Source organism: Bidens hawaiensis, unplaced genomic scaffold (assembly GCF_021521415.1).
Source record: "Bidens hawaiensis isolate Kalapana, Puna unplaced genomic scaffold, B.hawaiensis_p1.1 tig00033218_1, whole genome shotgun sequence".
In the NCBI taxonomy this organism is placed as follows: Eukaryota; Viridiplantae; Streptophyta; class Magnoliopsida; order Asterales; family Asteraceae; genus Bidens; species Bidens hawaiensis.
In genome coordinates, this window is record NW_027495696.1 from 142,364 (window position 1) to 169,079 (window position 26,716).

Genomic DNA, 26,716 nt, shown 5'->3' on the forward strand with positions numbered 1-26,716 from the left:
TTTGAAGGGATGAAAGGTAAAATTAATAAGCTAGAAATGAGAAAAAGTATGTTGTTAGTTAATTTGAACACGTGGTTGTACGTATACTTATTTATGCTGCCCATGCATGGTTAATCAATCAATATATATTAATCCAATTTGATTAATGTACATGTAACGTAGGTGAACAGAGAAATTATCAAAGCATCCGTACTGGATTAAATCTGCAACAGAACGCGAGAAATATAAGGGATATGAGATTGACGTTTTCGGATAAAATATTATATTATGAAAGTTTCAACTACGATCTATAAATAAGGCTTTTCTATAACAAACCAGACCAAACACACATAATTCTCACACGTACACCATACCTTACCATACCATGCCTGCCCAAGTAATGGCTGCCACCGGCGGGGACGCGGACCTGCCGGCCAAACTCACCGCTCAAGTGGTTGTTTGCTGTATCATCGCTGCCTTCGGTGGCCTCATGTTTGGTTACGACATTGGCATTTCAGGTATTATTATTATTATTATCCTACGTTTAATTATAAATAATAATAATAATATTACAAACCCTAAAACCTAGATCCATGGTTCCCATGATTGTAATTTATTTAGATGGTTATAGATCGGAAATCTGGAGAGAATTAAATGATGGATTTGGTTATAATAATAATAATAATAATAATAATAATAATAATAATAATAATAATAATCATTTACGTACATATCTTTTATTAATGTTTATTATTATTAATGTAATGTAGGAGGAGTGACATCAATGGATGTGTTCTTAAAGAAGTTTTTTCCGGCTGTTTACAAAAAAAAAGCATCATGTGAAAGAAGATAATTACTGTAAATTCGATGATCAACTACTGCAGCTCTTTACCTCGTCTCTTTACCTTGCTGCCATGGTTTCGAGTTTTGCCGCATCCAAATGTTGCAAAAGATTTGGCCGGAAAATCACCATCCAATTGGCCTCCTTTTTCTTTTTGATTGGTGTTATTCTCAACGCTGCGGCCATGAACATTGCCATGCTTATCACTGGAAGGCTTTTGCTGGGTGCTGGAATCGGATTCGGTAACCAGGTAAACTTATAAACCCTAAATGTAAAACTCATGGTTCTCCGATATAGGACTTACGGTATTTTGGTTTATGCTAGGGAGTTTGCTCACCGACGATATACGCATACGTGGCAAGCAAACTCCTTAAATACGCTGGATGAGTTCAAGATCCTCTTATAAACTCTTATGATTTTCTAAAACACCTAAAGTAAAAATAAAATCTCATATAAGGTAAATACTTTAATGCTTCCAATAACATTATTTGTGTCAAATTGTGTTTTGTGATTTATAGCTGGTTTAGGATTCAACTATGTACTTCAAGGTTTTTTTTTTGTACTTACGTACAGTTCTTGCATGGCACGTGATAACGTGTCTTGTACAGGAACTTTTAGAAGTACTTAACTGAATCCTAAACCACCTACTATTTCAAAAAAAAAAAAATCATCCGCAACTAAGTGTAACGTTAACAACATGCAGGCTGTGCCACTATTCATATCAGAGATAGCTCCGAACAAGTACCGAGGTGGTCTTAACGTGCTCTTCCAGTTGCTAGTCACGGCTGGGATCCTAGCTGCAAACCTAGTTAACTACTTCACCGCGAGCCACACCTATGGATGGAGGATTTCCTTAGGTGGTGCATCCATCCCAGCTCTTTTCCTAGCATTTGGGTCCCTACTAATTGTAGAGACTCCCACAAGCCTAATCGAGCAAGGATATCCAGAACGTGGATTGGAAACTCTTCGAAAGATCCGAGGGGTTCAAGATGTGCAAAAAGAATTCGATGAAATAGTGAACACCACCGAGTTAGCTAAACAAATCAAGCACCCGTTCAAGAACCTTATGAAACGATCAAGTTGGCCGCAGCTTATCACCTCAGGAATGCTCCAAATTTTCCAGCAGTTTACGGGTATCAATGTGATCATGTTTTATGCACCCGTTTTGTTTCAGACAATGGGGTTCCATAGTGACGCGTCGTTACTATCTGCTGTTGTCACGGGTAGCATTAACTTGATTGCTACGTTCGTGGCGGTTTTTTGTGTCGATAAACTTGGAAGGAGGTTTTTGCTTATTGAAGCGGCCATCCAAATGTTTATTGCTCAGGTAAGCTTAAAAGTTCAAACGAATTATGTGAAGACATTAGAAAAAGTATTATCTTTTTTTACACTTAATATTTCCATCCTTCAAATATTAAGAATGAAAAAAATTCCTAAAAATCTAGAGAATGATATAAAAAAAAATGAATGTTTTATATGGTATATTGTTCCCTATATATGCATCATAAAGGTGTAAAATCTTATCAAGTTAACACGTAGAGGTAAATTTGGTAACATCTAAGGCAACAAGTAGGTTGCCAAGTGCCTAAATGGTCAGTACAAGGTTTGGAGTGGTCGACAAACGCTTTGACGATCACCCTTTTTGTAAACAAGGCAAGGTCTTAATTACCTTTCTAAGACGCGTAGAGAGGTAGTATACGGATGTATAAACATATCCAAACAAGTCACGCGTAAAAAGCCATTATGTTTGAAGCATAAGTTGCTATACATTAAAAGTGTATTGAGATAACTTGTTTTGGTTGTTTTTGAAGTGTCAAAAATACATTTTTCCATCTTTTCCATAATTTTCACACTTCAAATTTTACTATGTGTATCTTTTTGTACTCTTTTATCTCACAATTAAGGGTTTTTATGCACAGGTTGTAACAGGAGGAATACTTGCAGCATACTTGAAATCTACGAACTCTTTATCAAAGACATACGCGTATGTGGTGTTGTTCTTGATATGTGTTTTCGTATCCGGTTTTGCATGGTCTTGGGGGCCATTAGGGTGGTTAATTCCAAGTGAAATATTCCCACTAGAGACTAGAACAGCAGGTTTCTTCATTGCAGTGAGCATGAATATGATATTCACCTTTATCATAGCTCAAGCTTTCCTCACAATGCTTTGCCATATGCGGGCGATGATCTTCTTCTTCTTTTCTGGATGGATTGTGGTTATGGGGATTTACGCGTTCGCATTCCTACCTGAGACCAAAGGTGTTTCGATCGATGAAATGAACGAGAAGGTGTGGAAGAAGCATTGGCTTTGGAAGAGATGTTTCAAGCACGAAGGTGATCAAACCCACGACAAGCCTTGATGCATGTTGTTCTTGTTGTTATCTTGATTTATTTTCATATCTATCAAAACTTGTTTACTGAGACGGAATGTTTTTATTTCACATAGGTTTGTGGATCGTTTCATTAGTTATATTAATTTTGTTCTTTAGTTTTTAAGTTTCAGTGGTATTATCCAAATTATTATAAAAAAAATTAGTTTAAAAATTTGCTTTCAGTTCTCTTGTCCGATATAAGTTCTTTGGCTCTAACGTCCTGTTGTTTCTGGTTTTCTCTAACATTATCCACGGTTAAAAATATGTAAGTATAGGTAATAGGTTTGTTTTTGTTAATTAGGTTCATATTTATTTGGACTATTTACTTCCGGGATCATTAAAAAGACGTCTCGTAATTTTTTTTCTATGTGAGTGTAACTTGAAAACTCTAGATATATGTATATACCATCCTATAACAGTTAAAATAATGATGTCAACTTTTTATTATTTTACATTTTTCATTTAAAGATGTTTAAATGTAAAGAAATATACCAAGGATAAAGTGATCTGTATGTGTTTTCATATATTGGAATAACCAATATTATATCTCTATATTCCATGACATCTTTATATATAGAGTTCACGAAGATATGTATGGGATATGTGACAGGCAAATTTAGAGGACATATTCGCACGCTTATGTATGGTAGTAACATACTGAGCCGTAAAACATTGAGCCAAAAACATATCCCGAAGAAAATAAAATGTAGATCGATCAATCTCAAGATATATCGTACGCTGATGAAAGACAGAATATAACCGGCCACTAGCTAGATACGTAGCGCCAATGTTAACCAAAGACTAGGTACAACATAGCTCATGCATTGTGACATAATCCACATGATGTCAGCAACAACAAGATGAGCAAGAGCTCGCCGTTCTGTCGTAGACTCTTAGTACTACACCATGCAACAATGTGTTGCTTCTTGGAGCACTGATTGGTAAAGCTAGAGCCAAGAAAGACAGACGGTTGAAATAGAGGTCTATAATGGTTATTCCATTTTTTTTCCTTTTATTATTTATTGTTAGTTAAATTAGAACATGTTTGTTAATTGATGAATTAGTAAAAGTCCACTATCAATATATCAGTGAAGTGACAAAACTTAATGTACTTTTTAATTAACATCTAGTCTAAATGGTTATTAATACCTGCCATTGGCCTTCTGGCTCAATGGCACGGGGATGATGGTTAAGGCTTGGGATCCTAGAGGTCTCATGCTCGAAACCTGATTCAAGGGGATTTTCTCATAGTAATGTGAGTTTCCTCCTTGATGGTGTTCTTGAGTGGGTCAGGCCTGGAGCGTCAAAATCAGCATGGACGGTTGACATTCCGTCTCAGGAAGGCTCACTCAGGTATTGGCGGGGGATCCAAACGCTATTAAAAAAAAAATTAATACCTGACAAAGTTACACGTGTCAACAGACCCTTATATATCCCAACAAAAAATCTAAACACATGCCAAACTAACATACATTGATGAGCAAAGTTAATAAAGTAATATACAGTGTAAAGTATCATAACTCCCAATTATACCTTTTCTCAGATTAAATATCTAAAGTACTGTGTTTAAAACATCATCACTTTGCATACTGATTTGGGCCTTCGTAGGTCATACAAGGCCCAATTATACTTGTTTTTTTTCTTTTAAAGTTGTAATGCACCGCGATGCACAAAGGTACTGTTTTTAATTTTTATAGACTTTTCAAGACGTATAATGCATTTGTTTTAACACGTGTTTACTTTGATTTAAAATTTTTCACGACAAACATCAATCGAGTGGCGTTTTCGCCGCAGCACATATGTGGCATAATGCTGGTTTAAATTAAAGTGTACTAAATAAAAATAAAAAAATAAAACAGATAAATAGAATAAAAAAGAAGTCGAAAGAAGCTATAACACAATCTACTAAAGAACTCATCATCACCATCTTCTTCATTTTTCTTTTCTTTGGTCGAAGTCAACAGTGGCTGCTATCAACCTACCGAGTGACGGCTCGGAGAATTCACGTACCCCGGCTGAGCCAGAAAAAATATGCCCTTTTAGCTTTACGAACCAAATAATGCAAACTTATATTTTTAAACGACAATTAAAGTTATAACAATAAGCACCACAATTAGTAAAATCATGGTATTAGAATGAGTTTATGATATATCGATGAACAATTAACATAAGATTCAAGGTATTTTAAAAATATACATATACATAATGTTGGGAAATTTTTAAAACTTTTGTGCCCCTGAAAAAAACATGCCCCGGCTGAGCACCTGCATATCAAGTATTTAGAAATAATAAGAATCGTATTTTCATTTTATACGCTTACATTTTTCATGTTGTTCATTTCTTGTTTTATGCATAGAAGGTTCAATATTTAGCCAATTTTCAAACTACAAGGACCAAACTTGCCAAAAATCAAACCTCCGCCCCCTTAGTGCCGCGACGCCGCGCGAAGGCAGCCACCCTAGGTGGCCGCGCGGCACTATGGCTAGCCTGTACAGATTTGTTTGATGTTTATTGTTTCCTAGTTCATTTTTGGCCCGGAATCGCTTATCTTAGGACTAAATCAAGTGTTTTAAGCCCCAACAAAACAAATATAGCCTAATTACATGTCCATGTTCATTACCCCTTACCCAAGAACGAATTTTACTACTTATAATGTTGATTTGATCATTAAAACTCAATTCGGTTTCTTAAACTAGTAAATTAACTAAATATAGTTCGTTTTTGTGTATTCTATATAAACAAAGCTTAATTCTTCAGCCACAAACTTCCCTAAACCCTAGGTTATCATTCTCAGCCGTCACATGCTTCTGTCCTTCATCATCTTCTTCGGTTTTGCCTTTATACTCAAATAAACAAGCTTTGGTGTTTGACTTTCTATCATTCTCAACCTTTGACTTATGTTTCTCATCGATTCAAGCATTATCCGGGGTAAGTTGTCTTCTGTGAAATCATTCATACATGTTCCCTAGTCAATAATTTTCAATGAAAATCCATGGTTGAAGGGTGTTGACTGGTCAGTTCGTTTAAAACCCGTTAAAGGGCAAAACAGTTAACAAGTTTGACTATTCGTTTTCTCATGTTTCTGGTCGAAACCAACGTTCGATCCAGAAGACTTTTATTCTCGTAAAAAAATTTTAAGGCTACTAACCAAAACCCGACTTCCGAATCGTTGTTCGGATTCTGGTCAGTACCGACTCGTTTAAATCTTAAATTTAGCATAACCGGAGATCTAAACATCCGTTTGGAATGATTCCAGCGGCATTAAGTTCGATTTTTAGTCATATTTTCCATTCTCAAAATTTTAGGTTTATTTGGTTTACTTTGTTTCGATGCATTAGTGGAAGATCCATTTATTATTACTCATTTATTCATATTTGTATTCACTTGCCTTCAAACTAAGGTGAGTTTTATCATTCCCCTATTTTACTGAATTTCACAAGTTGTGGGGACATGTGCGCACTTATTCGTATTTCACATTATCTATATATCTCAAAAGTAGCAAACGTGTAAATGTGCGTGATTTGATCAAATATACATGTTACATGCTTACTTGTGCTAATATTCATTCATTCGTATTTCGGAGGGGTCCAACATATTCACATTTGTAGTATGATCATACTAATGACTAACGCCCGATTTGCTTGGCAACGGTCTAATTACTTGCTATGGTTTGATTTATTTACCGCAATTTACTACGTTATGCTTATTTATCATACTATATCATATCATTGCAAAACTGGCGATAATCTCACTCAACTTTATGTTGACAAACTCTATTGTATTTTCTACGCACATGCAGGCTATCGTATGAATTGAAGGTTGAAATTGGACACCTAGACAAGACCTCAGGGTTTAATGAAGAAAATCATTATATAAATTTATGTTTGGATCATATTTACTTATTAGGAATATTTTTTCATATTTGGATATTGTGTGCACTCTTGGAATAAATTAATTAACTTAAATAGATATTTTCATTTATTTTATGACAGTACCTTTGAGCTGTGAGCAATCGGCTCACGCCCCGGCATTTCCTCCTTAGGTTGGGGTGTGACACAACACATTTTACACAAAATTCGTCTTGCAAGTTCATTGAAGAAGAAACATAGAGAATTTTGTCAGAATCAATAGGTCATCATCTTGGTTGATTGTTGTATCCTCAAAACAGATTCGTATACATGAAATTTCTATTTTAGGACAATGCTTGCAAGCCTTAATCCAGTTATATCCGTAAATATATTCTGCAATTTGCGTACGTTTCTTCTTTGTAACTTGTTTGTTAAATGCCATTAAATATATTTAGTTTGTATATTTGGATTATATTTGTTAATTAGTGAATTTGGTTTAACAATCTAAAACCGAAATATAACGTGAGGAATGGATCAACAATCCATCATCAAATCACATGTGGAAAAACCTGAGAAATTCAAAGGTTCGGATTTCAGGAGAAGATGTTGTTCTCTTTAACAACGTTTCATGTTTCCAACATTCTCACTGATGAAATTCCATCATATCCTCATGGCGAAGGACAAAATCCCCCTACCGCTGCACAAATGACTGAACATGAAAGGGCAGTGGAATCTTGGAAAATGAATGAATAGTTTTTCAGAAACTATGTTCTGAATTCCTTAGATGATTCCCTGTATGATATATATTCTACTTTTGCAACTGCAAGAGAGATATGGGAATCACTTGAGAAAAAAATACAAAACTGAAGTGGCATGTTCCAAGAAATTCGTTGTTGGAAAATTTCTAAATTTCAGAATGGTGGACAAGAAATCTGTTCTCAAACAAGTGGAGGAACTTCAAGTAATTGCACATGATCTTGAAATTGAAGGTATGGGCATAAACTCTAACTTTCTTGTTGGTACAATCATTGAAAAACTTCTAACTTCCTGGAAATATTTCAAATTATATCTTAAACATCTGACTGATTATATGAGTTTTGAACAACTTATATTGAGAATCCGGGTTGAAGAAGATAATAGATTGAATGAGAAGGCTGATGCAAATTCCTTTGAACCAAACTTTATAAGTGAAGGAAATACATCAAAGCCAAAAACAACTACAAGAAAAGGAAGTATGCAGGCCCCAAAAATTCTTTCAAAGAAGGCAAGTACCATGTTCATAACAAGAAGAACGTTAAAAAATCTTCTGGTCCTTGCTATGTTTGTGGAAAGTCTGGACATAAAGCCAAAGATTTTCGACACAAGAGGGGTCATGGAGAAAATAATGGAGGGAACAATAGAAACAATGGTGGAAATTTTGGTGGAGATACTTTTGGTCAAACCAATATGATTGAATCACCAAAGCAGTTTGTTGCAACAATTCAAACAAACATGGTATTCAACTACGTGGATTGGTGGATTGATACTGGAGCAACATGACATAAACTCTCGCACCATGTTCTCCACATATTAAAAAGTCAATGATGCTGAACCAATGTTCATGGGAAATGCAACTTCTACAAAAATCGAAGAAAAGGGAAAAGTGAAGCTGAAGTTAACTTCTGATAAAGAACTTGTACTTAGTTATGTTTTGCATGTACCCGAAATTACTAAGAATCTGATTTCTGGTCCAGTTCTTAGTAGCAAGGGATTTAAACTTGTATTTGAGTCTGACAAATTTGTACTCACCAAAGGTGGGGTATGTGTAGGAAAGGGCTACCTTAGTGAGGGGCTCTTCAAACTCAGTGTATTACCTTTGTACTATGGTGTTGAAACACCAAACAATGATGTAACCAATGTGAATATTAATGCAATAACGGGCAACTCTAGCCCTACTTCTGTCTACATGCTTAATGATTCCTTATTATGGCAGTCCTGATTGGGGCATGTTAATTTTCGTTCCATTAAAAGAATGATAAAACTTGACATGTTACCAAAATGCTCATTTGACAAATCAAAAAAATGAGAGGTTTGTGTAGAATCTACATTTACTCAACACGCTCACAAATCTATACAAAAGTCTAATGAAATCCTAGGTTTAAGCCACTCTGATTTATGTGATTTTAAAGCAACACCTACAAGAGGAGGAAAGAATTATTATATATCATTTATAGATTATTACAGTAAGTATTGCTATGTTTATCTGTTAGATACCAAAGATGAAGTTCTAAATTTATTTAAGAATTATAAAGTTGAAGTTGAAAATCAACTAGAGAAAAAGAACAAAATTTTAAGGTCAGACCAAGGAGAAGAATATTTATCAAAGACTTTGCTGAATTTTGTTCTTTACATGGTATTGTACATCAAACGACTGCTCCTTACACTTCACAAAAAAATGGAGTGGCAGAAAGGAAAAATAGAACATTGAAAAACATGATTAATTCAATGTTGATCACTTCTGGAGCACCACATAATCTGTGGGGAGAAGCATGTCTTGCAGCTAATGCAATACTTAACAAAATTCATCATAATAAGAGTGAAAAATCTCCTTATCAGTTGTGGAAAGGAAAAGGAATATTGGTTTTAAATAATCCCAACTATAGCCTATTGGTAAATATCAGTCCCAACTTTACACTTGCCTGCTGACCGTCCCAATTATTGATGTATTTGTTTTTAACGGGCCGCGACTAACGGATGTTAACTCCGTTAGTGATTTGCTGACGTGGACTTTCTTATCCGGCCGGAAACTTGCCGGAAACCTGCAACTTGCCTCCATTCTCCCTAATATCGTCACACCGTCTCCCTCCCTCTTCAAAAGACATCGGAAATTAGAAAATGAAGTAGATTTCATCTTCTTTCATGGCCAATCCTATATACCAAACCTGATTTTATTTTCAAAAATTTGAAACCAATGTTACACGATTTACAAAATAAGCATAGGGCTTTTGTTAAGAGGATAAAAACGAGTCGAATGATGTGTCAATTACCTCGAATGGTGCACAATTGACAAGGGTGGACTTCGCTGTAGACAACAACGGCGACACGTCGGTTATGTTTCGAATGAGGGGAAAGATAGAGAGAGATGGTGTAACGATATTAGGGAGAATGAAGGCGAGTTGCAGGTTTTCGGCAAGTTTCCAGTCGGAGAAGAAGGTCCACGTCAGCAAATCACTAACGGAGTTAACATCCGTTAGTCGCGGCCCGTTAAAAATAAATACATCAATAGTTGGGACGGTCAGCTGGCAAGTGTAAAGTTGGGACTGATATTTACCAATATGTCATAGTTGAGATTATTTAAAACCAATATTCCAAAGGAAAATTACCCTCTTACAAAAGGATGAAAGTGTGGGGTTGCCTAGCTAAGGTACAAGCACCTCTTCCTAAAAGGACTAAACTTGGACCTAAAACGACTAAACTTGGACCAAAAACCTTGGATTGCATCTATCTTGGACCTGCCAAGACCAGTGCAGCTTATAGATTTTTAGTATATAAATCACATATTGATGATATTCATAATAACACGATTATGGAGTCAACTGAAGCTGAGTTCTTTGAAACTATTTTCTCTTATAACAATAAAGGAAAAGAGGTATTGAGCTTAAGGAAAAGACCTTTATATGATGGACAACATGAGTCTATTCTTGACAAAAATTCACAATCATATGAGAATAATCCCTATAAGGTTCAAGAAGAAAATCTAGAACCTAGAATAAGCAAACGAGGAAAAATTACCAAGGACTTTGGACCTAATTTTATGACCTTTGTAACAAGTGACGAACCTCGTACATATAAGAAGCAATGTCTTCTGCTGAAGCTCCTTATTGAAAGGAAGCAATCAAAAGTGAGATAGATTCCATTGTACAAAATAATACTTGGAAACTGGTAGATTTACCACCAGGACACAAACCAATTGGGTACAAATGGATATTCAAGAAGAAACCTAGACCTGATGGTACTATTGCAAAATATAAAGCTCGTTTGGTAGCTAAAGGGTACCATTAAAAAGAAGGTCAAGATTTCTTTGACACATATTCACCTGTCACAAGAATAACATCAATACGAACATTGATAGCAATAGCAGCCATCCACAATCTGGAAATACACCAAATGGATGTGAAACTGCATTTTTAAATAGTGAACTAGATGAGGAAATCTATATGGAACAACCTGAAGGGTTTGTGATAAAAGGTCAAGAAAAGAAAATCTGTAAATTGATCAGTTCACTCTACGGATTAAAACATGCTCCAAAACAATAGCATGAGAAGTTTGACAATACACTACTATCAAATGGATATAGAATAAACGAGTGTGATAAATGCGTTTATGTCAAACAATACAAGAATGCATATGTCATCATATGCTTATATGTTGATGATATATGATATAAGGCTAAATATATATAAATCCTTTATATATTTAATATAATATTTTGTGACACTCCGCTAAATAGGCCATTTTCAATACATTCCTTAAACATGATTTCCTTACGTTAATTCTTGAATGATTAAGATTTGTTGAGTATAATCATAGCGAATCTAGCATAAGTCGCATACGCGTGATACATTGCATGTAAATAATTTTAGAAATTACTAGAATTTTTGGATTTTATCCGACGGATACGAATGCTGGTGATATATTTAAATGACTCGAACATATATTTAAATAAATCAGAAGGTTTAAAATATGTGTTATACGATTTTAATTTATAATTATTTTTATAGAATGTATTGAGTGCAACTACGAAACGATTTACGAGCGTTTGTTACTTAAAAGCCTAGGATGTGTTATGTCATCGATACGTAAATATGTGAACGTTTAAGATTAACGTTTAGCATCTAGCCTCATGTAAGCATCACCTAATTATTTCTTAGTCCTAATACTAACATATACAAATTAAACTTAACTAATTTTTAACCACCTAAATATATAATAACAAAATAATAGAGGCAAAGGCTACCTCACCAAGTGTGTCATGATGGTCAAAATAAGATCTTTCACTTTTAGTACTCTTTGGATCACGGTAGACAACAAATTACATCCCTAAATTGTCTCTTTGCTTCATTTCTCAATATATGTCACTGTGTGATGTCTTTTACACTCAACCCCATTCCATCATCATATGTACTTGTTAAATGATGAAGCCATACTCATGAGATATCTTTTTAAACAAACCCAAAGTAATAGAAGATGATAATAATAATAATACACACAGCAACATCACAACTTTGAATTATTTGATTCTAAAATTATGCATAAGTCAGTCAAAGATATGGAGACAAAGAAATCATCATCACCATACACTGTGTTTGGTAGAGAGTATAGGGTGTAAGTGTAACCCATGACTTGTTGGTTATTATTTTGTTTTGTTCCATATGTGCATTAGTTGAATATTATTTCAAAGCCTTTTATAAACCTTACCATCTGAATTATTTCTCTTCAATTTAAAAATTCAAACCACATTAATATATTATCCAAAGATAAATCTAAACCATACAATAACATCTATCACCACCCAATATATTCCTTTTCCTTGGCCGACAACATGCCCTCTCCCAACAAACTTTTATCTCCCACTCAACCATCATCACTCACATATACATATGATATTGAAAAACAATTTACTTCTTTTAAATATACATATATATAAGCCATTGTGGATAGATTGAAGTCATACCAAAAGCAACCAACACAAGATAGTATTATCAGCACTCTCATATCTCTTTCTCTCGGCTCTGAAACATACAAACACGCACAAGTGATTTCTATCTGGTCGGCTCTACTACACATACATATTATTGTTATTTTGAAGGCATTTCAAGAGAGAACAATGGACTGAGTTTTTATAAAGCGTACAAGCTCAAAGTGATAGCTTCCTAGCTCAAGATCTTCTACTTTCTTTCTAATCTCTACCGTTAGAACTAAGTGAGCTAAAACTCCTCTAATCTATCTTTATAAAGATAAATTATGTTTATACTATGCTTTCACCTAAATTAGCACCCTACACATACTACCAAATTTTTATGAACCAAAAACTTAACATTTATTTGTTCTTACCACAAATATAATATATATATACATTGTTCTCAAAGTCTTATAACATATGATCTCGACAAAATGATTTTTATATCTATTTCAAGGTGCTTAGAAATTATAAGACAAAATTTTCATATTTTGATTTAACAGTTGAGGCTCATCGATATGTCCCTAAAATCTGTACATGTGCATGATTATAAAGAACCAACACTAGTTTTCCTTAAAGCATTTACCCATGTACGTGTATGCGTGTGTGTGTATATATATATATATATATATATATATATAAATTTATTGTGTATATGGTTTTCAAAACTTGATTTCCAAGGACTTAACCCAATGTTGTTTTACGATGATTGTGTACGTATTTATGTATATATATACACACACATATACATATACATATAATTTTAAAGACTAAATAAAAAACTTAGTATTTTTGTCTTCATGAACCACACATGATATATTTATATATAAATGAGTTCGAACGCGATTTCAATATATAGCCTTAAAACTTTACACTGTACAAAGTGTATTCTACAAAATACTATGTTTGTTACATAATAATAAATATTTTATATTTCGGAAAAAAATATATATATCTTGAACATAAGAATACAAAAACTTATCAAGAATGGGTCGTTTGAAAATTAAACTAAACGTTCGGTTGGTGAAAGCAACCGATACAACCATAATAAGCGAAACGTTCGGCGGGTGAAAGCAACCGATACAACCATAATAAGCGAAACGCTCGGTTGGTGAAAGCAACCGACACAATAGAATAAGCGAAACGCTCCATTGGTGAAAGCGACCAACACAATATAATAAACGAAATGCTCGGTTGGTGAAAGCGACCGACATAATATAATAAACGAAACGCCGGTTGGTGAAAGCGACCGACACAAACATAATAAACGAAACGGCTAGTTGGGTGAAAGTGACTAGCATAAACCGACTTGCGAGTCAATAACGGTAACTAACTGACCTTACGCGTTTAGGACGTTTGAAGGCAACGAACCCGGGTCCAAACTGAAATTGATAACGAATTGAACACTAAACGTACGAGGTGAGTTTCACTAACCCTTTACTGTTTTACCGTTTTATTGTTTTATAAATCCGGGGCGGAAAACATACACAGCTGCTTTTATATACGATAATTAGAAACAAAACATCAATCCTTATGTGAACATGAGTTGAACTATGTAGTGCTATAAATCCCTTGCTTACATACTATAACCATTAGCTAACAGAGTTAGCCACAGGAATATACGGATAGTACTATTGACGTTGACATTTCCCCCTATTTTAGGTTAGTCGCTTTAACCTCCGATATTGCATCGAAACAGGGTGCGTATATTCCATCTGTGAGATTTGAACAGGGCAAAAGGATTTAAGTCGTGGTTTGGTTATAGGCTCAGGGTTCGTCATATTAATTCGTAGATTTTGCTAGTCTACGGAGGATCATTGTACTTGTTTCAATATGTTATCGTATACTTGTTTGCAAACTGATAAATGATTTATGAATAACGTGATTTCATATCGAATCTCAAAACCTGTGAACTCACCAACCATTGTGTTGACATTTTAAAACGTATGTTTTTCAGGGAATTAACAACGCACGCAAAGAATCATGAAGACAGGACCTCATTGTACAATTAGGATATCATTTTAATGTTTAACTACTTTTGCTTAAAAACAAATTATGGTTTGTAAACACTTTTTTAAACTATTGGTATCCTAATACATTTATGTTGGCGATAATCATATGCTTACGGTATGCATGACGTCACGTGCTCGCGCTTCCGTTTTAGCGGGGTGTGACATATTTTATTAGTTTTCGTTCGGTTTTTATTAGAATTTGTATATTACTAATTCATTTGAATATTTTTGGTTCCGGGTTACAATCATGTCGAAAAGAGGGTGAAAATAAGAAAATGGGAGAAGCCCGTCGCGCGGCACTTTTGGCTCAGTTTTCTAGAATTTTCTACAAATATTAAGTCTATAGGCTAAGAATTCTAGAATCTTCTACAAGTATTAAATTTATGGGCTCAGATTTTCAGAATCTTCTACTAATTTTAAGTTTATGGGTCTTGAAAGTCTATATAAACACCCATAAACTTAACCCTAATCATAACCTGAAAGCCACATCCGATTTTGGGGAGTTCCAAGGCCTAGGAGTGCATCTTTTGGAGGTTTTGGAAGCTTGGAATCATTCGGTGGCGTGCTTATCGATCAAGAACAAAGACCCCGGGTTTTATCACCTTTAATCTTTAATTTCTTTTGTTTTCCACCATGATTTCGTTTTTTATTGTTTTGTTTTACTTTAACATGCTAGGCTAAACTTTATAGACTGCCTAGGCTTATGATGAACTTTTGTTGATGTTTGATTTTGACTTGGGATTTATTTATCGTTATGGTTTTATGAACTAGTAAAAGGTTTAAGTATATTAAATTGATGCATATGTGTGCTTAGGATTGTTTGTTGAGTTTTATTATTCCATAGTTGGCTTGATTATTTTTTTTCATTATGATAGGTTGCTATTAGGTCATCTATTTTGTATTTTGACTATTTTATGATTGATTTCGAATAAAATCATAGGAATAATATTATTTAATTAAATAAACCAAAGTGTGCTGCTAACCTAAATAGCTGTTAGGTGATAGGTTATTGGTAGGTCTTTGTTGATCAGAATTGCTAGATTTAGTTCTTAGTAAGGAGTCCGTCTAGTTTTGGTATATTAACTTTGTCTATCGAGTCAACTGAATATATTAGATTGCCTTTGATTTCCAAGCTATAATATAGGATTTTGTATAAAGGAACTAGTTTGTAATTAATTAGGTGACCGTAAGGAAACTTGATTTTTAATACTGGTGTGCGTTAAAACTTATTAGAAACCCATAGGTGTCACTTGAGATGGGTCAGGGGTCTTGTTCGGGTTTTCTTTTAAACGTCTATTTTACTATCCCAGTTCCGTAACTAAATACTTTCCCGGTTAATTGATAACTGAAACTTAGGGGATTCTAGCCTAGGTGGTTGTTTGCCATCATCTGAATTAAGTCCAAATTCTAAGTTTAGTCGTTTTTAGTTTCCTTAATTAGTTTAAATTAGTTTATTAGTAAACCCCCCACCCCCTAAACAAATAATAAATAAATAGTCGTGTCTGTAGTTAAGTCTAATTAGCTAGTAAACGTAATTTAAAGAGTTTTGTGGGTTCGATATCCGGACTTACTTAGCTGTACTAGAGTCGACCGGGTCACTTGCCGGTTAGTAGTTTAGTTAAGTTTAAAAGTCTAGAATTTATTACTTAGTGTCTAGATTAGCGTGTTTTTATATAACTACTTTTAGCACACCAAGTTTTTGGTGTCGTTGCCGGTGACTCTTGGCGATTGCGTTATTAGTTTTGATTAGACTTACTTGCTATCTACGTGCTACTTGTTTTGTTTTGTTTTGTTTTTTATTTGTTTTATGTAAGACCCCGAATCCCGGGAATCCTACAGTTGGTAATCATATCCAAAACTTTGCAAAAATTTAAAACCCAAAGCAATTCATTTTATTTGAAAACCAAATCATAGTAAATATTCAGCGGAAAATCCATAAGTATCAAAAACAAATTCCCAAAAAAAACCGGGAAGTATGCCCAAAACCAATTTAAATGCATTTAATAATAATTAAAAGTAAACAGTCTTCATTGTTAATTTCCCCGACTAGATATGCCTTCAACCGACCAAGTAGTCTCGAGCACGTCCAAGCGGCAAGCATCCTCCTCCTAACCTGAAAATCAATCTAACATATACGCAAAGTCAGCTTGAGCTGAGTGAGTTCAAGTTTTATAAGTAACATTCATAAATCAGATTTATTTAATAAATTTAAAAAGATTTGGAGAAAATCATAAGTAATTAGATAAATACTTTTCTTTTGGTCAAACACGAAACACGGGCCTCCTCACCCCGGGTCTTCCCCGAGTAATATATTTGACCCGGTCGCGGTTTAACAAAAACCAACAAAACCATGCAACACGAGCCTTCTCACCCCGGGTCCTACCCAAGTAATATATTTGACTCGGTCACAGTTTAATAAAACAAAAATCACGCAACACGAGCCTCCTTCCCCAAGTAATATATTTTACTCGGTCACGGTTTAACAAACCTAAACACGTGATACGGGCCTCCTCACCCTAGGTCTTCCCAAAGTAAGATATTTGACCCGACCACGGTTTAGCAGAACGGCGGGCCTCCTCACCCCGGGTCTTCCCCAAGTAATATATTTGACCCGCCGGGACATAAACATGCATTACGGGCCTCCTCACCCCGGGTGGTCTTCCTCAAGTAATATATTTGACCCGGTCACAGTTTACCAACACATACACACTTACAAACATCTAATTCAAATATTCAACCAAACAATATCATCACATTCAATCCATAAATAATGGAGAATCTAGGAATTAATATTAGGCCTAATAGCAACCTCGAGCCTAGACCACAAGTAATATGTATAACCTTAAGGGATATACGACCACAACGAGTCTAAAATATCCTAAGGCATAGAATATTATTCACACATAGTTTCATAAATCCACAAGTACGAATAAGGCTATGTAATACATCCAAATAGTTTATACGGATAAAATCGGATAAAATTGTAATAGGGTGTGTATGCTAGCTCAAAACGTGAAAAGAGTAAAAAAGTCATCATGAACTCACCTGACACGAGGCAAAAAATCACCACGAGCTAGAGAACCCCTAAGTATTCCCACAACTCACACGCCTGTCGGATTATACACAATAGTTACTAACGATACCGAATGAACTCATTTATCCTACGAGGTGTTCTAACATGGTTTGAGTTGCCTAAGCCTCGTCCTCACCAATTTCAATTACAACAGCCCCCGGGGCCTTATATTTACCAAAACTACCCTTAGATAAACCCAGAATTAAGGAATTCCCAAATTACCCTCGGAAGTTGCCAGTTGAACGAATATGTGCGTTTATGAATCGTTTATGCTCTTAACATCCAACTCAGCCCCGTGTGGACCAAATTTGATAAAATCATAGCCGACAAGTCCACACGACACCGCACGAGTTGGATGGGTCGGTAATTCGCAAGCACAATGCACAAACTACCAATAAACGCGAATTTGCGTTGTACCGACCCGTTTGAGTAACCGACAACCAATTCAGCCTCAATACTTAAAAAAATAAATTTTCCACAGCCCATATATCAAACCGAATCTACACAAACTAAATTGGTTTTTAATTCCTTCGAACCTCGTGCCAAACGCAACAATTAGCAAACTAGACAACCGAAACTTAGCTTTCACATAATCAACAATAGACCACTCTAACGAATGCCAAAGCTCATAATACTTAGTATGATATACAAGACATACCTAGGAAGATGATGGAGCAAGAACTTCAATTAAAACAGTCCCGAAAGGACCTCAATTGGTCAGCCACCGGTTAAGTCCTAAACCGAAAGAATTGATCAATGTCAAGTATAAGGAGCAGATTTTAGCATGCAAAGACGCATTTTATTACACAGGAAGACCATGGAAATAAATTATGAAATATTTAACAGAGTTTAATAAATATCTTAGGTTTATAAAAATATTTTTATTATATTTTTCTAGTGGACACAAAAATCATAAAAATTCCTCCAACACAGAAAGGTACGTTCAGCTATTGCAGTGCGCAACAAAAGTGTATTATTTGTTTAAAAATCATTACCAAACCAAATTAAACGATTCCAATTGGGTTGTAATCTTAACTCAAAATGTGAACTTTCAGAAGTGGAATCAACTAATTTGGAAGTTTCAAAGTTATGATGTCGGGAGGATAGACCAGAATCTGTCACCCCACATCAGTTTTGACAAAATTTTATAAAATCATAAAAACCATTCAAATATCGTTCAAAAATTACAAATTATACCTTTCTGGAAACTAGACTCGAAGTAGAACATCATGGAAACAAGAATCGATAAAAACCAATAAATTTACATCAAGTTACAGACCAAACAATAAATGAGTATGAATCTGTTAGAAACTGTTATAATCAAAGCTCAACCCTAACATGTTGAACAAAGGGTTTAAGGTTGAAAAAGAGTTGTATTAGGGTAGGACCGACCTTGAATTAGTCTCGGGAGGCTGGAGAATGGCTGGAGCTTGTAGAAAATCGAGGATAGGGAGCTGCTACTACTGCCGATCGTAACTAGAGAGAAAGGGAAGCAAGTTAGGATTTTTTTTTTATATTAAAATGTTACACCTAGGCCCTCCAACTTGTAAAATGTAATATCTTGGACCAAAAGTTGAATAGCACAACTTACAAGAATGACAAGGAGGTCCTCGAGGAATGCCGGATCAATCCCAAAAATTTACACAAACTCTACAAATGTCTCATGCCGATAAACGAAAATGTCGGGTGCTACATACAAATCTAACACTTTAAGTTGTAAGAGGCGATGTTTTGAGCAAAATGATGGATAAACGGACTTTTAAAACATATTACAAGGCTCTAAATTAGGAAGATGAAACCCCGGATTTTAAACAAACATTTATAAACGATCGAGCCGATTAACGAAATTTATGGGCGTTACATTTTATCTTTTGAGTCATAGGAGTCTAGTTAATTTTAGTTTAATTTTAAGTCTAGTTTATTTTATTTATTTTTAGTTTTATTTTTGTATTTAAATAGAGTCTATTATTTGGTCTTTTGTGCTTTTTAGGTTTATGCCACATCTTCGTTCGCAAGGACCACCTCCGTTAAAGTCAGAAGTCAGTTCACCGATCACCATAGATTCTCCGCCGAAGTCATCACCACACGGTTCACCACCGTCGAGTCCCAGAACCATTCCCGACATTCATATGGCCAACAACCAAACTGTTTACCAACAAGCTTTCGAGGGTTTCACCGAAGATCACTCGCCCATCATCACCCCGGTAATCAATAACCCTATATCCTGGCAGATTCCATCTTATGTCATAACCAATCTCACCCAGAGTAACCTATTCCATGGCCGTGATGATGAGGATGCATCAGCGCACATCAACCGTCTTACCCTTGTGCTCAGAACGTTCAATTTACAAGGTGCTAATGAAGATGCCATTTTCCTCCATTTGTTCCCATTTTCACTTACGGGCCGTGCCGCCACTTGGCTCGATTCGCAACCTACTGGCGCATTCACTACTTGGGAGGCATTGCGTACCGCTTTTTTGAAGAAATACTTCCCTCCTTCCAAAGCATCTCGCCTCCGAGATCAGATTCATTCTTTCCATATGGAGCCGGACGAGCCATACTATCAAGCTTGGGAGCGCTTTCAGGGTTTACTGGCTCGTTGTTCACAGCATGGTCTTACTCTGTGGGCCCTTGTTGAGAAGTTTTACAATGGGCTAACATTTAAGACTCAGGCTCGATTCGACACTACTGCCGGAGGTTATTTAATGGATAAGAAAAATGTAGTTGAGTGTAATGAATTGTTTGAAAGTTTTTCCCAGTCCAAGTCTGCTAAAAGGACACATCACGGGAATTCAAATCCCGTAACTAGTACACCCTCATCCGTCCAAGGTGTGCACCAGGTTAATCTGGATACTAGTGTGGATACTGCCTTAGAAAGTTTAGCACGTGAGATTAAAAAACTTAAGGTTAAGGTAGATAAGTGTAAGTTGTGTAGAGGAGGGCATGGGACTTTAGATTGTCCGTTGATAAGTCAAGAACATGTAGAGTTCATAGGAGGTCAAAATAGGGTTCCTAATGCGTCTAATGGAAATAATAATTCAAATTGGAACAATTATAAAAGTAATAATTATAACTCTAATTGGCTTTCCTTTGGTGCACCCCCTGGTTTCCAATCAAATTCATATCTTAACCGGGGGCAGGATCAGTCATTTAGTGGGGATCAAAGTAGTCAAGGTGGGAGTAATTGGCAGGATTTGAGTAGTGGTATTGGTAGTTTAGAGGAGATGATGAAGCAAATACTAATTACAGATCAGGAAACTCAGAAAAAATTTGCCGATCATGATTTACTATTAAAGAATCACCAGTCGCACTTTTAGATCTTCAGAGAACCTTAGGTGATATAGCCCGACTTTTAGATGAGAGACCCCTAGGTCAGTTTTCGGGTTCCACTCAGCAAAATCTGACAGCTCAGTTAAATGCCATTTCTACTCGTAGTGGTAGGGTTTTAGGTCCGGAAAGAGAGATTGAGGCAGAGGAGAAAGATGAGTTAGTTGATGAGGAAATAGTGATGAAGACTCCTGGGAGGGTGCAACCTAGGCTAGGCCCAACAAGTACCGCACTTACTAGTGAGCCCATAGTTAAAGGGAGTGAGGAGAAGAAACCGAGAGAGGTTAGGCCATCACCACTTATAGATCATGCCCGTATCCCGTACCCAGCCCGTGTTAAGAATCAGAAATTTCATAGATAATACGGGAACTTCTTGGATATGTTTAGGCAGCTTAGGATTAATCTTCCATTTATTGAGGCCCTCCAGAATGTGCCGAAATATGCCAAGTTTTTGAAAGATATTCTTAAACGAAAGGAAAGTCTGGAAGAGCTTTCAACCGTTCCATTAAACGGAGAGTGTTCGGCAGTAGTTCTCAATAAGGTACCTGAAAAGTTATCTGATCCAGGTGTTTTCACTATTCCATGTTTGTTCGGTAGGGATACCTCATGCCAAGCCTTAGCGGATCTAGGAGCTACCATAAACTTAATGCTATATTCGTTGTTTGAGAAGCTAGGCCTAGGAGAACTCACACCCACCCGTATGTCATTGTCTTTAGTTGACCATTCGGTGAAGTATCCTAGGGGAATCATAGAAAACTTGCTCGTGAAAGTCGATAATTTGGTTTTCACCGTAGATTTTGTGGTTTTAGATATGGAGGCCGATGAGAGAGTTCCTATAATTTTAGGTCGTCCATTCTTGCGTACTGCTAGGTCACTTGTTGATTTATTTGAAGGTAAGATCACTCTTAGAGCTGGCGACGATAGTGTCACTTATGTTGCTAAATCCATGAGACACCCGAGTGGTCAAGACGATCTAATTGATCCGTGTCATCCCGTTTATGCGATTGAGTCTTTTATTCTGGGCATGGATCCATGTCTTGAGCACCCCCGTCCCGTCAGAGTTTGTTTGGAGGTGAGAAAGGTCGCGAGTTCTCGAGAGTCGATGGAGTTTGATAGAGAGAGAGGTGGTGGTCTGCAAAAGTTTGTGGAGTTTGTAAAAGTTGGAGATAAAAGGAATAAGATTGAAGAATGGTCGTATCGTGATGCAGTTTCTTGGAGAACCATGGAGTTTGACCGAGGTGGAGGAAACTCCACTTGGGCAGCTGATTAGATCACACAGTAGAGTGTCTTTAGTGAAAACTCAAGTGTAGAGTTTGTATAGTCATTCCATCTTTTATTTTTGAGTCCTGTCGTGACACTAACGTAGTTTTTTGTAGTTCTTCTTTGTTTTTGTTTTTAAGTTTTTGCAGGAATGAGAGAGCTAGAAAAATGACCCCCATAACGTATAATACAAAATTCAAGTGTGAGGATGGAGCAGCCGAACTGTATACTTTTTTATTATTTGCTGCTATTTATTCATGTTTTATTTCTTGGTTGGGTTGGTTGGTCTGGTGAAATACTTTGAATGTTTAACAACTATCAAATTGATAAGATATTTTTAGATATTTTTTGTTGTTTTTGCCGCTTCCGTTCGTGTGTGAGAGAAGGAGATACCATTTGATGAGCATGTTCGGATGTGGAGGGCATTCATGGAAGAGGACTTTGGCATCATATCTTCATTCGCATATTACCAGCTAAGTCTTTTCCATTATCTATCTTGCTTATTAATTTTTATTTATTTTTGTTTTTTTAGGTGTTTAGTTTTTTGTATTTCGATTTTATTTTTATTTTTCGTCCTTATCCTTGCATTAAGGATAATGCAAAATTTAAGTGTGGGGATAGGACAATTGAGTTAGGATATTTGAGTCATAGTTAAAATAAAAATTTTGAAAAACGTCCCTTGATTTTGACTCTTTTTGCACATAAATGGGAGATGAGGATAATTATCGGGAATCGGTTTTTCAAACTACTAATAATATGAGATAATATTAAATAAAGCGTACTTAGCTTGGGATGTGTCGGTAGGCCCAACTAGTCTTGAAAGGTTTCCCATTGCATATTCTTAATAAACCTAAATAAATCTTAGATTTTGTGGGTTCTCATCCTAGAGAGACAACGAAGCTGAAATTCGATAAGGTATAGAGAGTATTACCATAAGCTGATTACCCTAAGGTGGTGAGAATTGAATGCACTTTAAAATTAGCACACCACTCCGTTTTATAAAAATAAATAAAGAGTGGTGGCGTGTCACACCCCGACTAGAACAATGCGAAAGCGTGAAACGGGAATGTAACAGACACCTCTGGTATCCACACATTGATTATAAAGAAACATCACAAACTAATTTACAATATATTACAATTCATTGTTCTATCATTGTTTTACAGTCTAGGCGGTACAAACAAAACTAGTTCGTTAACTATATGATCTTAATAATAACTTCCTTGCTTCTATTCACATAGCATTAACCACACACCTTGGTCAAGTAACAGATCACCAAATCATTTCGATTTAGGTACACCTGAAAAGCAGTTTAAAACGGGTCAACTACTAGAGTTGGTGAGTTTCACGAGTTTCAAGAAAACAGTTATGAGTATTCACAAGTTAACACTTGTAATCATGAAATAAGTATGTATATATGTAAATGATGTAATTATGCTAAGCTACAGTGAAGCCTTGACTGTATGTGCTGCGTGCATCCATTTCCCACGCTCAATCAACCACTATGGCCCCTTTCCGCCCACAACATGTCCCGAGTAGCTATGTCTAACACTACATAGCCTGTATATATGAATATGGTCATGTGCAAACGGCGCTATGTGACACGGCAACCAGGCCGATTCCGTTTGGGTTTGTCAAACCAATAGTACTATTCACAAGCCAGCGGCTCGAAATTAATCACTGTGAGCGTGGAGACTTTTGTGTGTTAACACCTAGATAATTCACATCAATACATGTTTCAGGTATGTATATGTAATCAAACATGCTTTTCACCCCAAAAATTCGTAAAACAGTTTAGAAGTGGGGTCATGAAACTCACGGTTTAGTAGATAATCAGTACTGTATCAGCTCGTGGCTTGTTCGGTCCGCTATCAATAGTTCCTATAATCAATATTATAAGAATATTAATATTTTAATATTATTATAATCTCAATACTAAACTGGGCTGTATAACTAATCTGGGTATAGCTGGAATGCCCAGAAAGTGGCAATAGGCTTAGGTTGTGATGTTGTTCAATGTCTAATACTTAGAACTGAACTTGGCTCAGATTCTCGTTTTCCTAGCTGGGCCAAGTTGTTCGTTTACGCATTCAGAAAACAGTTTTGGGAAAATAAGCTTGGGTAAAAGTATTGGTTAATAAGATGATTAAGTTATAAAGAAGGATCACATACTGGGGTCCCGGATTAGCCATGGGGCCCGTTTCCGTTTATTTAGTTTGATTTAAGAAGAAACGCGCACAATCCATCTGGATTGTCCAGGTTTCTCATAGAAAAGTTCGTTTTTACTTAATTAGTTCAAAAATATGATTTTTGATTACTCTTGGTGTTTTGATATTCCCGCAGGTTCGTTAATCGCGAACTTGCCGGTTTTTATAAAAACTGAATTTGTTTAATATTCAAATTAGCATAATTAATTAACCGTTAATCATTAAATTATGAAAATTTAGCCACTTATCAATTAAAATATGCAGATTTTAATAAAAATATTTCTGGAATTATTTAATGATTTATTAATTTATAAAATTTCATTTTATCAGCTATATTTCGCCTGAAAATCATCCGTTTACCCCAAACAATTTCCAAAAATTCCACAAAAATTCCTGAATACTCAAATCATGTCCCAAAAAAACTTGTATCAATTTCAGAATGTAAAAATCTCGTGAAATATTCTTTTCGGCCCAAATTCGGCTATAAAAATTCACACGAACGCATATAAACAAAACACCTTTAAGCTTCTCCAAATGATCCCAAAATTTATATGTGATCAAAATACATCAAATCTGAGTTCCCAGAAAAATTTCATAATTTTTTAAAGTATTTTAGCTATTTTTCCCAAATAAACATCCAAATTCGGTAATAAATTTGCCAAATATTCTCGGATGGTCGAAAAATTACCAAATTTAAACAGGGACTCAATGACATGGTTCCTGATATCCCTACGAAATTTCAAGGACTAATAATATGCACATCACAATCTTAACCTAAACAGCCCGTAAGCGAGTGTTTCGGCATTACCTTAGCGGTTTTGGTTCGTTTCCGCCTTTCTAATCAACTTTTCAAGCTCTTGTGCTCCTATGTAGGCTAGGTACAGGTCCTATATCACAAACCAATCAGGTTTCATCAATAGAACAGCCCATTAACTTAGGGTTTCGGCTAGTGCACAAAAACGATCTTTTGAACCATAAAAACGCCGTTTCAACCCTTTAATCCGTGTTTATGGCCAAGAAAACTATCAAAACAGGTTCCTTACCATGTGTATGATCAAAACATGTTTATGGACCATTTTTAGGATTTTTACATGGTTAGGAATGATTTTTAGCAATTAAGACATGTTTTTATGGTATTAATAAAGGTTAAACAAGTTTAAAAGCTACTTATTTAAGTTATTACCTTAGGGTTTTGGAAGATTTCTGGAAAAGTGACTTGCAGCTGCTTGGACTCCAGTTTTTTTATCAAGTGAAATGAATAAAAAGCTTAGGTAACAAGTTTTATAAAAAAATGGGGGTGGGGTTTACTAGGCCGATCGGAAGTTTATGGGCCCATTTTGGCCCAAGTTTCTGATTTTTCAAGCCCAAATACGAAAAGCACAGTCCAAATTTAGTTCGGGTTCGGTTTTTGGAGCGAAAAACTTATCGGGTGCGTTAAACAGCGCGAAAACGAGTGTTTTTCGGCTAGTTTTGTGTAAATTTATAAAAACATACTATATGTTTGTAAAAATCAAAAATATTTTCATGGATCGATTAAAAAATTTTAAATAAGTGTTTGGTAAGTCATTTTCGGCTTAACGGATGATACAATGCTTGGTTTGTAACTATCTTTCGCGTTTAAATCTATAGCGGGTAGTTAAACGAGCATATTTTCGTTTAACTTGTTTGTTATCGAACTAAGGCCATATTACTAATATTTTAGCTTGTATAGATCGTATATCACTTATAGATGCCCCCCCCCCCGAGATATCTGGGTCATAACCCGACCCGTTCGGTTAATCGTTTGTTTGTTACGCAAAAGGCGTTTATTTGCTTAATCGGTAAATACGTACTGAGGTGTACCTTGTTTTGGCTCAAATGTCACATGGCGCCCCGCAAATGTCCAATTGTATACTAGCTTTAGTCTTTAGTTATATATTTATATGTTAAAGATGCCTAGGTGCACAATGAAAAAATAAATAAATAAAAGAAAAGGTGAGAAAAGTTATGTAATGAAAAATGCCAAAGAAGCATTCTCAAAAATAGAAAAAGAGGCCAAAGTGCACATACTAGACAAGACAGAGAGTTTACGTGTTACC

General features: G+C 35.6%; 1 pseudogene; it reads left to right on the top strand.

Annotated features, from left to right (window-relative positions):
• The first annotated feature begins 364 nt into the window (after positions 1–364).
• On the top strand, positions 365–3,346 carry LOC143584667 (sugar transport protein 8-like; annotated as a pseudogene).
• Positions 3,347–26,716: the final 23,370 nt, after the last annotated feature.